We start from the raw sequence: 11,626 nt of genomic DNA, 5'->3' as shown, positions 1-11,626 counted from the left end.
GCTGATCCGTTCTCGTCTCGTGGGCCACGGCATCCGCACACTGTCTCCATCCAGAACAGCGATTTTGTGTGGCACACCGTACCGGTTCCGGTTCCGATGGGTGTGGGGGGTGTGGGGGGTCAATGTCAATATGCACGCCCCCAAATAGTCAAGTCAAACGGAGCGCAGCCACCCAATATCGTCGGCTTGTGGAATGTTTACTCTATTGTTTACACGATTCGCGGTTTACATATCAAATATGTGCGAGATCGAGTATTTGGGCTCTGGAATTCTGATGGAATTTTCCAAACAAGCTGCAAATAGACAGAGTGCAAGAGAGAGAGGGTGTGGAGTGGAGCTAAGGGCTGACAAATATAGATTCTAAATAGATTGTAAAGCTGTCAAATTGTTACCAGCATTACCTGGCGTATACGCAATTTTTCATTCATTTCCCAACACGAAAGAGAGAGAGAGAGAGATTGTGTGTCAATTGCTTTGCTGTCAGCTGCTTATATCGAGAGAAATTTCAAGCTGGCACTTGGGTTTTTATACAGCGAAGATGTCACGTTGAGGAAACTTACTTGGCACCAGAAACCCATAGAAAATAATATACAGAATTGTCAGCATCGTGTCAAGGGAGCGCAGATACTTTGTCAACTCTTGGATGACAATCAATAAATCCAATTGTTTTTCCACTCAATTTTTGCAGTTGTAAGATGACAAAAGCCCATCAGAATTTACTAATTGCCTGACGGCAAAGTTTCTACAGGTAGATTGTGCAGGTAGGTCCGTAGGTAGCCCCAAAGTTTTGCATTCAATGGAAAAGTTACGCTGAAAATAAATAAACAAGTTCCGGGGGGGAAAAACTGACAAATAATTCGATTTTGATTGAGTATGGCAGCAGCAGCAGCAGTTTGTCTTTGGCATTGCAAATGCATTTAAAAGTTTTGGCAAACCTTAAGGAATTTCCCATTCTGATGAAAGGCTCAGTGCAGCATGGACGCCCTTGTGCTTCCAATTTATTCCCCTTTTTATTTGCCCTTCGCTCATTGCACGGCCTGTCACTCCTCCAGGCAGCTTGACATCGGCTTTGCCAGCTGCTGGCAGGGCACAGGAACCGAAAATGAAATGTCAAACTGCGTGGCAGCAACTGCGGAGAGATGAGAAATTGCATTTTCACACGAAATTTGCATTTGCTGGCACCTTTTACTTTTCCATTTCCATTTCAAGTCGCAGCCCACCCAAATAGACGCAGAAAATGGCTGAATCGATAGGTAATCAATGTTTAATAACTTGAGCGTGTCCCTTGACCGTGGCTTGAAGCGGGGACAGCCAGACTGCCTGTCAACACGGTAAACATTGAATAAGTCATGGGCGCGACGACCCAGGTCCCAACGCTTTCACGCATTTATAATGGGAAATGCGTATTGTAATGAGGCCACGTGCCACGAAATATATCCAAAATCATCCTGGCCAGCGACTATGAATATAGAGATCCCGCACAGTCCACAGTCCGAATGCGTCATTTAAATTTTCGGCGCGCGTTCTGTGCCCCAAGAAGGTCAAATCATTGTCAGGGCTTGCCTGCCCCTAGCCCCCAAACATCTGCTAATAACCATAATTTCTATTTAATGACATACAGAATTCGTTGCCTTTGGGCCCTTAGGCTAATTCTTATTCATTTAGAAAGCCATCAGCCAACAGCCACGCCCAGGACAATCTAGACTGGACACCTATTAATAAATGTATGCATATACTTTCGTTGCCTTATGGCTGCCCAGCACGAGAGCATTGATTCATTCTGTCCATGTCCTGAAGCCACTAAATTAAATAGCCAAAATATACACGAGTAATATGGGTAGACATTTGCATAATAATGTTATTGCTTGCTACGCATTAACGGACACTTGTATCTGCCATTGTGACATAATGCACTCTGGCAAGAGAACATGCACAGATGCCATTTGTATATGCTAAATTAAATTAACTCAAAGGCTCCAGCTCCAGCGAGTGTGGCTGCGAAAACTGCACAGGGGACGACATGTCATGTGCAGGCATTTTGCTCCTTAGTCGGAAATGAGTGACTTCCAGCAAATTAGAAGGGGGGAGACGTACATGCATTGCATACACAATTCTGCTGCCCGGGAAAGTGATGGTGGCTCCACCTAATTAGATGTTGGAAAAGTTTCTCATTTCTTTGCTGCCACAAGCCACATGGCAAACAGACATGTCGGCTTTAATTCATGAGTGCTTCTGCCAGTCGAAAGGATTCAACGGCTTAGATACATAATGAGGGATTGTGCGTAGAGGAAACAATGCAATTAATTTGAATTGTATTAAAGAAACTTCCAGCAATAAAAAATATGAATTTTTATCCACAAGAAAGACGAACAAAAAGATAAAAAGTTAACAATAGAATCCAGGGATACATTTAGGGTTTTTTGTTCCAAAAATAAATCACTTGAAGGGCCATTAAATATGAATTTAATATTACTCGACCCCAAAATATTAGCATAAGCAAAAGTTCTATAAATTATTTAGCCCCTGAATGGCTGTAAAGAAATTCCCGGAACGACAGTTGCCGCAGCAACAAAAACTATACGTAAGTATACCTCTACGAGGTGGCCAAGTGCGTTGTGTGTTGTGTTGTTAACAAGGCGAAATCACTCGACTGCAAAGAGAATCGGGATTGAGATTCAGGGCCACTTAAGTGTCATTACATTTGCCTCCGCTGTAGTTGCCTTGCCCGCCTTTCTCGCTTTTCATTCACTCATTTGTGTACTTGTTTGTGTTTGTGTTTGCATTTGTTTTTCCTCCTTTCTTCATTTCATTTCCATTGTGTTGCCTGCACAGGCAGGAAAGAACACCTGTACCCTGCCCTGTTGTTTACAGTAAGAAAAGTGTATGTTGGCTAAATATTTTTATTGTTAATCTAGATGTACAAATGTACTCGCACATAGAACCCAATTAATGGCAGCCTAAGTGGGATAATTGACTTAAGATTTAATATATTTAAGGGGATTTTTTTGGAGAGGTTTTCAGCCATGGAATTTCCTCATGATTGGGCATCCTTCTTCATTCATTTTGGTATAATCTCAGTAACCAGTTCTTTCGGGCTGTGTGTCAGTCGTACGATCGCATGGGGACCTACACTTTAAGGGTTCATTCAGCCTAGAACTACTTTAAGTCTGTGTGTGTCTGTCTTTAATGGCTTTTATGCTTATTCCTGTCCTTAATGTACACAAACACACATGCATAAACACACCCAGCGAAAGGCAGAGAGGGAGGGAGCTTGCTTATGGCCTTCTCCCCAGAACTAACAAAAGAATTTATGTGCCATGCTCAACAAAATATAAAAATTTACACTAAAACACCCAGCTATGGCCATAGCCAACCCGTTCGCTGTGCACACACATGGCAGGCGTTGTCTTGTCTTTGGCTTTACATAGAAAATTGACTGTGAAAACGCTTTGGGCACTTTTCCCCCAACTGTTTGCACACACACCCACACACACCCACTTTTCCTTTCATGCTACTCTGCCTCTGTTGGATTCGTTATGTCTGTCTCTGTCTGTGTCGTATTATGTTTTGTTTCCATGTTTTTTTTTTAGTTTTTAGAATTTGTGTATATTTTTTTTGCTGGTTTTTTATGTGCGAAATAATTTGTGCTTGGATTTTGTGCTGTGAAAATGTTTTCCATTTTTAAATTTCGGCTAAAAAGTGGTTGAATAAATGAATGAAAAAATGTATGAAAGGTTTCGCATTTCACCACGGCTGATCAATTAACAAATGAATGTCACTATAATGAATGCATGAATAGCCACAGGCCAACATTCATTCACATTCGCATTCAGCCACAGCTCGACTGCTGCAGAGATCTGCTCTGGCTGTGGCTCTGAGTTTGGTGTTGGCCACACGCACGTATCGGGCCGCAAGCCCAGATGTTTCCCAGAAAGGCAAGCTGCAAATCAGATTAATTACAGTCGCACACGCACACACACACACACATGCTGACACACACCCAGAAAATCCAGGAAACAGAAACGAAACAGAAAAGAATTCGATTTTCAATTCATTCGATTCCCATTGTCAACACGGGGTTAGAGGGGGCGAAAGTTCATTGATGATGAATTTAACATCCCAATGCCATAGGACAGACATTTGACTTCGAAAACAGACTAAGCGCAACACAAAACATTGGCAAAGCTGCCAAATGGATGAGTTGTGCTGCCAATTCAGGCTGCCAATCAAAATGACAAAACAATTGAAATCAAATCCATAAATTGCTTTTCTTTTACACATCCATCGGATAGCTGTGCAAATATATTTGTGTTTTTATTTTGCATTCGATGCAAATGCAATTTTATTATCGTCTGATAGAATGCAATTTCAACGTCTGCCTGGGCGTGTCCATGGAGGGAGACACGAATGGGGATGGGGACGGGGTGCAGGCACATCCCAAACATGGCTCGTGTCTGGCAATCCGCTTGAATATATCGGATGACTCTCGCTCTCTGTTGGCCTGGAAGAGGCAATAAAAATGGCAAAAAAAAACACCCAGCAAACGGGCAAATGAAATGGAATTACTTGTGTAGGTGAGCAATTAATTCAAAAGTGTCTGGCAAAGAAAGTTTCAGTCATTAATTAGCATTTCCACTCTGGCATACACACACACTCGCAGGAGACACTTGAGCCAGCCAAATGGTAGAATGTTGGAAGTACTTCACGGCGAGTTCATGGCTCCAGTTCATTGGGCACGTTTCGGGCCAGCAGGAAGCCAGGGCAGGGACAGGAGCCAGAGTAAAGCTCATTTCCGTTTTATATTTAAACACTTGGGGGCTAAAATGTTTGCTCTACTACTGCCACGCACTGCAAAATCATCATAAAAGGCAAGAAGTGAAAAAAAAAATATATATCGCCAGCCTAGAAGCCACTCCCCAGTCACCAGTACTCAGTATTCAGTCCCCAGAGTGACCCAAGAGTGGCCTCCCCCCCTGGTCGATGGACCGTGGAGGTGGGAAACGCTTAGCAAGTGGATTTTTAAATTAGTTTGTCGACTCCTCGCCGCCTCGTTTGGTATCCGACTTCTGCAGATAAAAGCCAAGGCGACCGACTGCAGACTTCTCGAGACGGCAACGTCCTTTTTGGCAAATGGAGTCCGTTCACTTTGCCCGTGGCTCTGACATTCTGGTGCTTATTTAAATGAATTAGGTGATTTTTCAAGAGCTAAGCTCGCCACGAGCAGTGGAACTCATTTCCGTTCCAGTTGCCATTGGCCATTGGCCATTGGACGATGGCTGATGGTCGAATGGTGGCTGGTCGTTGTCTCCTCATGCTTCATTTGGCATCCACTTTGTGGCTGCATCGGAATGAGCTGTTAATTTGCAGGCCACTGCGTGTCAATCAAAACTTTTACGAGATCTTTCTACGAAAATGTCGGATTCCCTCTTCCCCCCACGAAAGCATCCAAAGGTGCGCAAAAATAAAATAAAAATCTGGCGTATACATTGGGCAGACATCGCACCCTGGCAGACCGAACTCTTTGCGCAACTTTCGGTGGCAACTTTTCTGCCCTCGCGTCGTATACGTAATGAAGTTTTCGCTGCTTTGTTTCCGGGCGCCCTTTGTCTGTTTTGCGACATGAGAACACTTGCGCGTATGACGCTCGTGGAGTGGGCGTCGTGAGGTGACAACTTTGAAAGCGGCAAAGTGGCACGAAATCGAGGCGAAAGGAGCCCAGAGAAGGGTTGAGCTACTCCTCCAGGCACACATTGAAAAGAAAAAGCGAGAAGCGAAAGTGAAAGGGTTGCTCCTGTTCTGTGAGCATTCCCCCTGCCCCCACCGACCCGTTTTATTGCTGGGTTATTGTTATTTAATGCCAAGTTTAATGCCAACACACTCCGAGCAGCCAAACACCTAAAACAATTTCATTCCCGCCCCATTAATGTATTTCAACTGGTTTGTTGCGTTGCGTTTCGTTGCGATGTATGTACGTGTGTGGGTTTGCTTGCCTCCCCACTCTCTCCCCCCCTCTGCAGTGGCAAGCCCGCTTTGGGTGTTCTGCGTTGGGTGTTGCACAATTCCTATGCTGACGCTCTTTTGTGGGTCGAAAGAATCTCAGGTTTCGGTGGCTTATGCACGTAGGCAGAGCCTCGCCTTTGTTGTTACTCTTTGAACTGCTTTCTTTTGGACTAGGAAGCAATTTGAATGCCTTCACAGAGTGCTGCACACAACACAAAATCATGTTCGAATTACGCTAGACGCTGCGCTTGCAGGGAAATTAAATGGAACTGGGGGGGTAAACAAAGGTTCCAAGGGTACACTTTAAGTTTCCACTTAGACCGAGAAAACTCATCTTTATTGCTGGTTAATTAATGTCGGAAAATCGTGACTTTAGTCGCATTTGGGTGCGAGTGCTGTGGAATGTCTCCAAATTAAAGCTCTCCCCTTGCATCTTTACTAATTTAAATTTCAATAAATTAGAAAAAAAAACAAATTTAGCTCTCTCGCTCGAAGGGCAGAATGAAATTTAATGCTGTTCAACGGCCAACAACCCATCTGTCCGTGTTATTGGATATTTCTTTAGGTCCGGCCTTTGTGTGGCCTGTCAAAACAACTTCGCCTTCATTGTTTGCCCCCATTTCACCTGTCAGCGGCTCATTGTGTCTGCTAAGCTTCACACTCGGCACAACAAAAGGAGGAAGGACGATTCTCTGGCCGGAATGAGTGGCGGCGGGACAGCGGCAGCCGGTCACACTTTGGTTTCCATTGTCAACAGGGCAGCCAATTTAGTTAATTAGGCCACTGAAAGTGTGTAAACAAAGTCTCCAACCAAAATGGACGGGCACGTGCTGTGGCTCTGCCTCTAGACAGCAAAAAAAACCGCACAAATGCACAAAAAACACTTGACGATTGTATTTTGTATTTTTCGTTTGCAATTTGTGTGCCACACGACTCACCCACTCCCACACCGCACTCCAACCACTCTCCCCTGCCCTAGACGGCTAATTACATTGCGCTGTTGATATGGGGTTTGCAATTAACTGAGTCTGTGTATGGCCCGCACTCGAACTGATTTCCAATAGTCTCGCTTGCCACATCCACAACTCCAGCCACAATCCCATTCACATCCGATTCCACGCATTTACATAGCAAAACGGCGCCAGCGGCAACCATAAACTTTAGCAAGAAAAAGAGTTTTTGTACGATGCTGTACAAGATTCTCTGAATATGGAATACTCTGAAATCCATTAAATGGGTTTACTCTAAGCTGCTTTAACTCTTAGACTTAAAAAAACATTCACTTACAGGGAAAAACAGCTGGGAAAGGTTTTGGAAAACTCTTCCCTTTGCCTGGGGCAAACTTCTGCATAATATTTGCAAGAGCCCTCGCACTCTTGCTACCCCGTAATTACATAGCTTGGAGAGACTCACCTGCATAAATCATCGCGATTTCGATGGCGATTGTGAACGGAGCTCTCTGGGCGAGATTAGCGACACGGCCGTCGCCGAATTGATTGAAAAATCGGTCAAGTTTTTGTGGCTGCTGCCACTGCCACTGCCACTGCCTGCCACTGCCGCTCTGTTTGCTGTTTGTTGATGCACTTGGGAGGCGCTAACCGGCTCGACGGTTGCGCCTAACTTGTTGCCTCGAGCTCTGTGTACTCGCTCCGGCTCTCCCGTTCTCACTGCTGGCTGGCTGGCTGCCTGCCTGGCGCACTCTTTAGCCAATTAATTGGTTGTCAGGCGTTGAATAATTGCACGCATTTTGACTAAATTCGCCATGTTCTATTCCACATTCGGTTGAAATATTCCATTAAGCGTAGCAAAGCTGGGCTCACAAAATGAATAGTTTATTTACGCTAGAATTTGATGGAAATATGTTTTATGTGCTGAGCAAGATTGTGGCCAACAGAACAATTATTTGCTGTCACAGTCACAGTCACAGTCACAACTCGACAGCAGCCGAAAGAGTTTGATCTCGCGGGCTCGGCCTGGTCTGACATCATGTTTTGGGTGCATCTATAAACAGATATGTTTGGTGGGGCCACTCTGACAGCGGGACAATTATGAAAATTGCAGTTTGTCAATGCTGTTTGTTCTGTGACAGCAAATGAAATTGTTTGCTAATGAGCGAAATTACGAAACTAAATGAGACGAGGGGAAAACAATTTGCAAACAAGGAACCGAACCGAACCGAACCGAACAGAACAGAACACAACTAACGGCACGGCGCATTGCACTGAAGAAAACACAATAAAATCACATAAAAGGCATTCACACTCGTTTCACACTCGCGAGTGCATAATGAATGCACTCACACTCACACACACAGTTGTCTCGCTTTTTGCGAATATTATAATAGCATTTAATTGTTGTTGTTGTTGGCTTTTTGGGTTGTTGTTTTATTCTCTTTACTTTCTGTTGAAAGCACGTAGCTGCATTGAGCGCCAGTTTCAAATGTCAGCCGCAGCAGCGGCAGCAGCAACTGTCGCTTATCACCCACATCACGACAAATATGCGGAATGTTCTTCAATAAATATTTATTGTTTAGGGATAATCCGTTTGCTTTAAGCTAAGAGTCGAAAGTCAACCGGAACTGAAGCTGCAGATGGAAACTTCTTCAGTTGCTGCTGCTGCTGCTGCTGTTGCTGCTGATGTTGCTGCTTCTGTCTGCGATCACGACGAACATTTATGACGAGCGAACCACGAGCACAACGCACTTTACTTCGGCAACACAAACACACACGCAAGCACACCCACATGGACGCCCACAGTCACGTAGGATTGAAAGGTACCGTTAGGGCTCATCCGACGCCGTCGGCAAATGTCGGCCTGGAAAGGTACGGTACGCTTCGGTACGGTACGGTACTGTGTTCGTGCGCCTTGGCACAACCGACGCGGCAGAATTTTCACAACTGAATGCCAGAATGCGAGACAGCGCCAACAGTTGGCCCCCACGTTGGCCTGCCTGTGCCTGTGTACGTGAGGAATGGAACATTGTGGAAACGGAACAAAGAACACGAAAATATAGCGCACGATAGAACACGATTCTACCATAGGCCAAAGCAGCAACGCAACAGCAACAGACAGACACTCACTCGACTGCTTGATGAGTTTTGTTTTGCGTAATTCGAGGACAGAAATCGCATGCGATAAACTCGTGCTCGCACTCGCACTTCAGTCGTGTTTCCTGGTAGAAACACTGATTAATTATAAGCTTTTGATTCCCCTAATCTGCATTCGCTTGCAGCCAGAGGCGACTCGAGTCAGAACAGAGTATTTCCTTTGATTTGTGTCGTTTTTGGCTTGTTAACCTTTCGCTCCAGCGAGGCGGCGGAGAGAGACACAGACCAGAATAAAAGAAACCACGCATAATAAATTGGCAAATTCAAAGTCAAAAGACGGGACGGCATAAAAAGGACACACTCAGACAGGCAGACACACAGCCAGATGGACAGACAGACAGATGGACGGCGAGAGAGCTTCAGCCTGCCCCTTTTTGATGGCCCATCAGGCGGATGGCGGCTGGCGGATGGCCCGTCCTTATTCTGATTATCCCATTCGTTGATTTTTCTTGCAATTTCATTTTATGACAAAGTTGCTCGAGTTCAATTTGGCGAATTTTCCCTTCGATTCTTCGAGTCCCACTTCAGCCAATTTTCCATTAGTCGGCCAATGCGTTGATTGCTTTTACCCAGTTTTGTCTTCTTTTTTTTTTAAGTTTTTGGCTTGCAGCAGCGGAAAAAGGATAAGCCAATATTCGATTGCCAAGTCATTATGAACATCTATAGGAATTGGTGCTCTGCTGGTGCTCGGCTGGTGCGCTGATTAAGAGAATTTGCCATGCAGGAGCCGTTCCGGCTATTACTCACTTGATTTCGGCACATTTTGGCCCTCTTTCATCTCGCGCTCTCTGCTGACCCGAAGGTTTGTTTGTTGCCAGAATTCTAATAATGATAAATGAAAAGAAAATGCCTCGGGCCACACCCACAACCACACCCCCTACATATGTAGCCGCTGCACGAGGCGTTCATCTCTAATTAGGATAAACAGATGTTGCCGAAAATTAATTACACATCACGAGCACATGAAAAGTTCCTCCAAGCTCAACCCACGGGTTGGCTTCCCTTTCCCCCTTCCCCTCATTAGCTGTCAGCGGCAAACCGTTACGGCTTCTAATCAGAATGACCACCAGAGCAGCTGACGTCCATGACGGGGAATGGCAATGGCAATGGTGTTCCTCTTTTTTGGTTACCCTCTGCATTTACATTTATGTAAGTACAAGCCATCGCCATCCCCCGGGCGGCAATAAATCTCAGACGCTCGGCAAAAGATACTTTGGCTTCCCATTGTCTTGCAGCAAAGTTTCACGCAGATTTGCATACCTAACCGGGGTAAATCCGGGGAGCTGATTGTCTCCTAGCTGTCACCTGTCGAGGTCCTGCTTCTGCCAAGGTGCCTTGAAAAGTGTAAAAGTGTAAAAGTGCAATTCTGCATATTTTCCCCTGCACTGTGAAGTGGCTGCGCGGTCCTTGCTCTGCCTTAAATTCCACCTTGCCACAGGTCTAGGCTACACTTTCTTGTTAAATGTGAGTGAAACCCTGCGGTTGTGTGGCGGCAGATTTTCCTGGAATTTCTGTTTGGGTTTGCGAACCCAAATCGGATTTAAAGAATTTTCCCTGGGCTGACCGAGCGAACAGAGAATACGATTTGATGATGCCAAATCAATTTGCGGCCACAATCGAACAAAAGCATCTGCTTGCGATGTGCTTCAATCTTAAAGTTGAGTTCTCATTCGGGTGCCCAGAACTAAGCCCTCCCTCTCCGCACGCTCTCACGGCTCCCTGGCTGCCTGGCTGCCTGGCTCCCTGCTGTCAGTCAAAGGCAAACACCTGTAATAAATATTCGTTTGTCGTCTTTCGTTTCGTTTCGTTTCGTTTCGTTTTGGGGCTCCGCTTGGTTATCCAGGATTTCTTGCTGCCGCTGTCACAGATACATTTTGTCTGCTTTTCCGTGTGAGCGCACAAGACAGCAGCAGGAAGACGCAGCCGCCAGGAAGGAAAAGAATGCCTAGCTGGCACAATTTTATACATTTCAGTGAAGCTTTGTTGCCGCTTTTTCAGCCCCCCTGTTCATGCCCGGGCAGTGAGCAGGACCATAAAGAAAAGCACTTTGAGAGATGCAAACAGGCGGAGAGAAGTGCAGGCGCAGGAGCGCCGCGTACTTGATTTCTGCACCACCCAGTGGGACGGGTTCAGTGGCCACTTTTGAAGCCCCTGCCCTGAAAACCCGCTCCAGTGGCCATTCATTCAGCCATTTATGACTGCACAAGTTGCGTTTCCAAGCGGCTATAAATTTACGGCACGCAGCTTCAGCTTCAGCGACTTCCCGAGCAGATGCTGCTGTTGCTGCTGCTGCTGCTGCTGCTGCATTCGGCTGGGGCTCTTAATTTAGCACGGATGCACCTGGCTGTTCTGTTGGAGTACACTCCGCACCAAGTGTTACATTTTGCGCCCAGCTGGGCGCTCAGCGAGTGTTATTAATTGCGTAATATGTGTGTATTAATAAACAGAAGGGGAAGTACAGGTGGAGGTGCCAACTGTACGGTCCAAGGATGCTTGGCTCAGCCGCAGCCCATTGAAGC

At 45.7% G+C, this 11,626-nt stretch overlaps 1 long non-coding RNA gene across 1 annotated transcript; it reads right to left on the bottom strand.

Moving 5' to 3' along the window:
- Positions 1-119: 119 nt before the first annotated feature.
- On the bottom strand, positions 120-8,887 carry LOC117897254. The gene is made up of 3 exons (XR_004649080.1): positions 8,778-8,887; positions 7,414-7,841; positions 120-293 (listed from the first exon to the last, which is right to left on the bottom strand). It is a non-coding gene; the product is annotated as an uncharacterized LOC117897254 (long non-coding RNA).
- Between the last annotated feature and the right edge of the window lie 2,739 nt (positions 8,888-11,626).

This window comes from Drosophila subobscura, chromosome O, assembly GCF_008121235.1.
Source record: "Drosophila subobscura isolate 14011-0131.10 chromosome O, UCBerk_Dsub_1.0, whole genome shotgun sequence".
NCBI lineage: Eukaryota > Metazoa > Arthropoda > Insecta > Diptera > Drosophilidae > Drosophila > Drosophila subobscura.
Note: the sequence above shows the minus strand (reverse complement) of the source record. Positions and strands in the feature narration are given on the sequence as shown.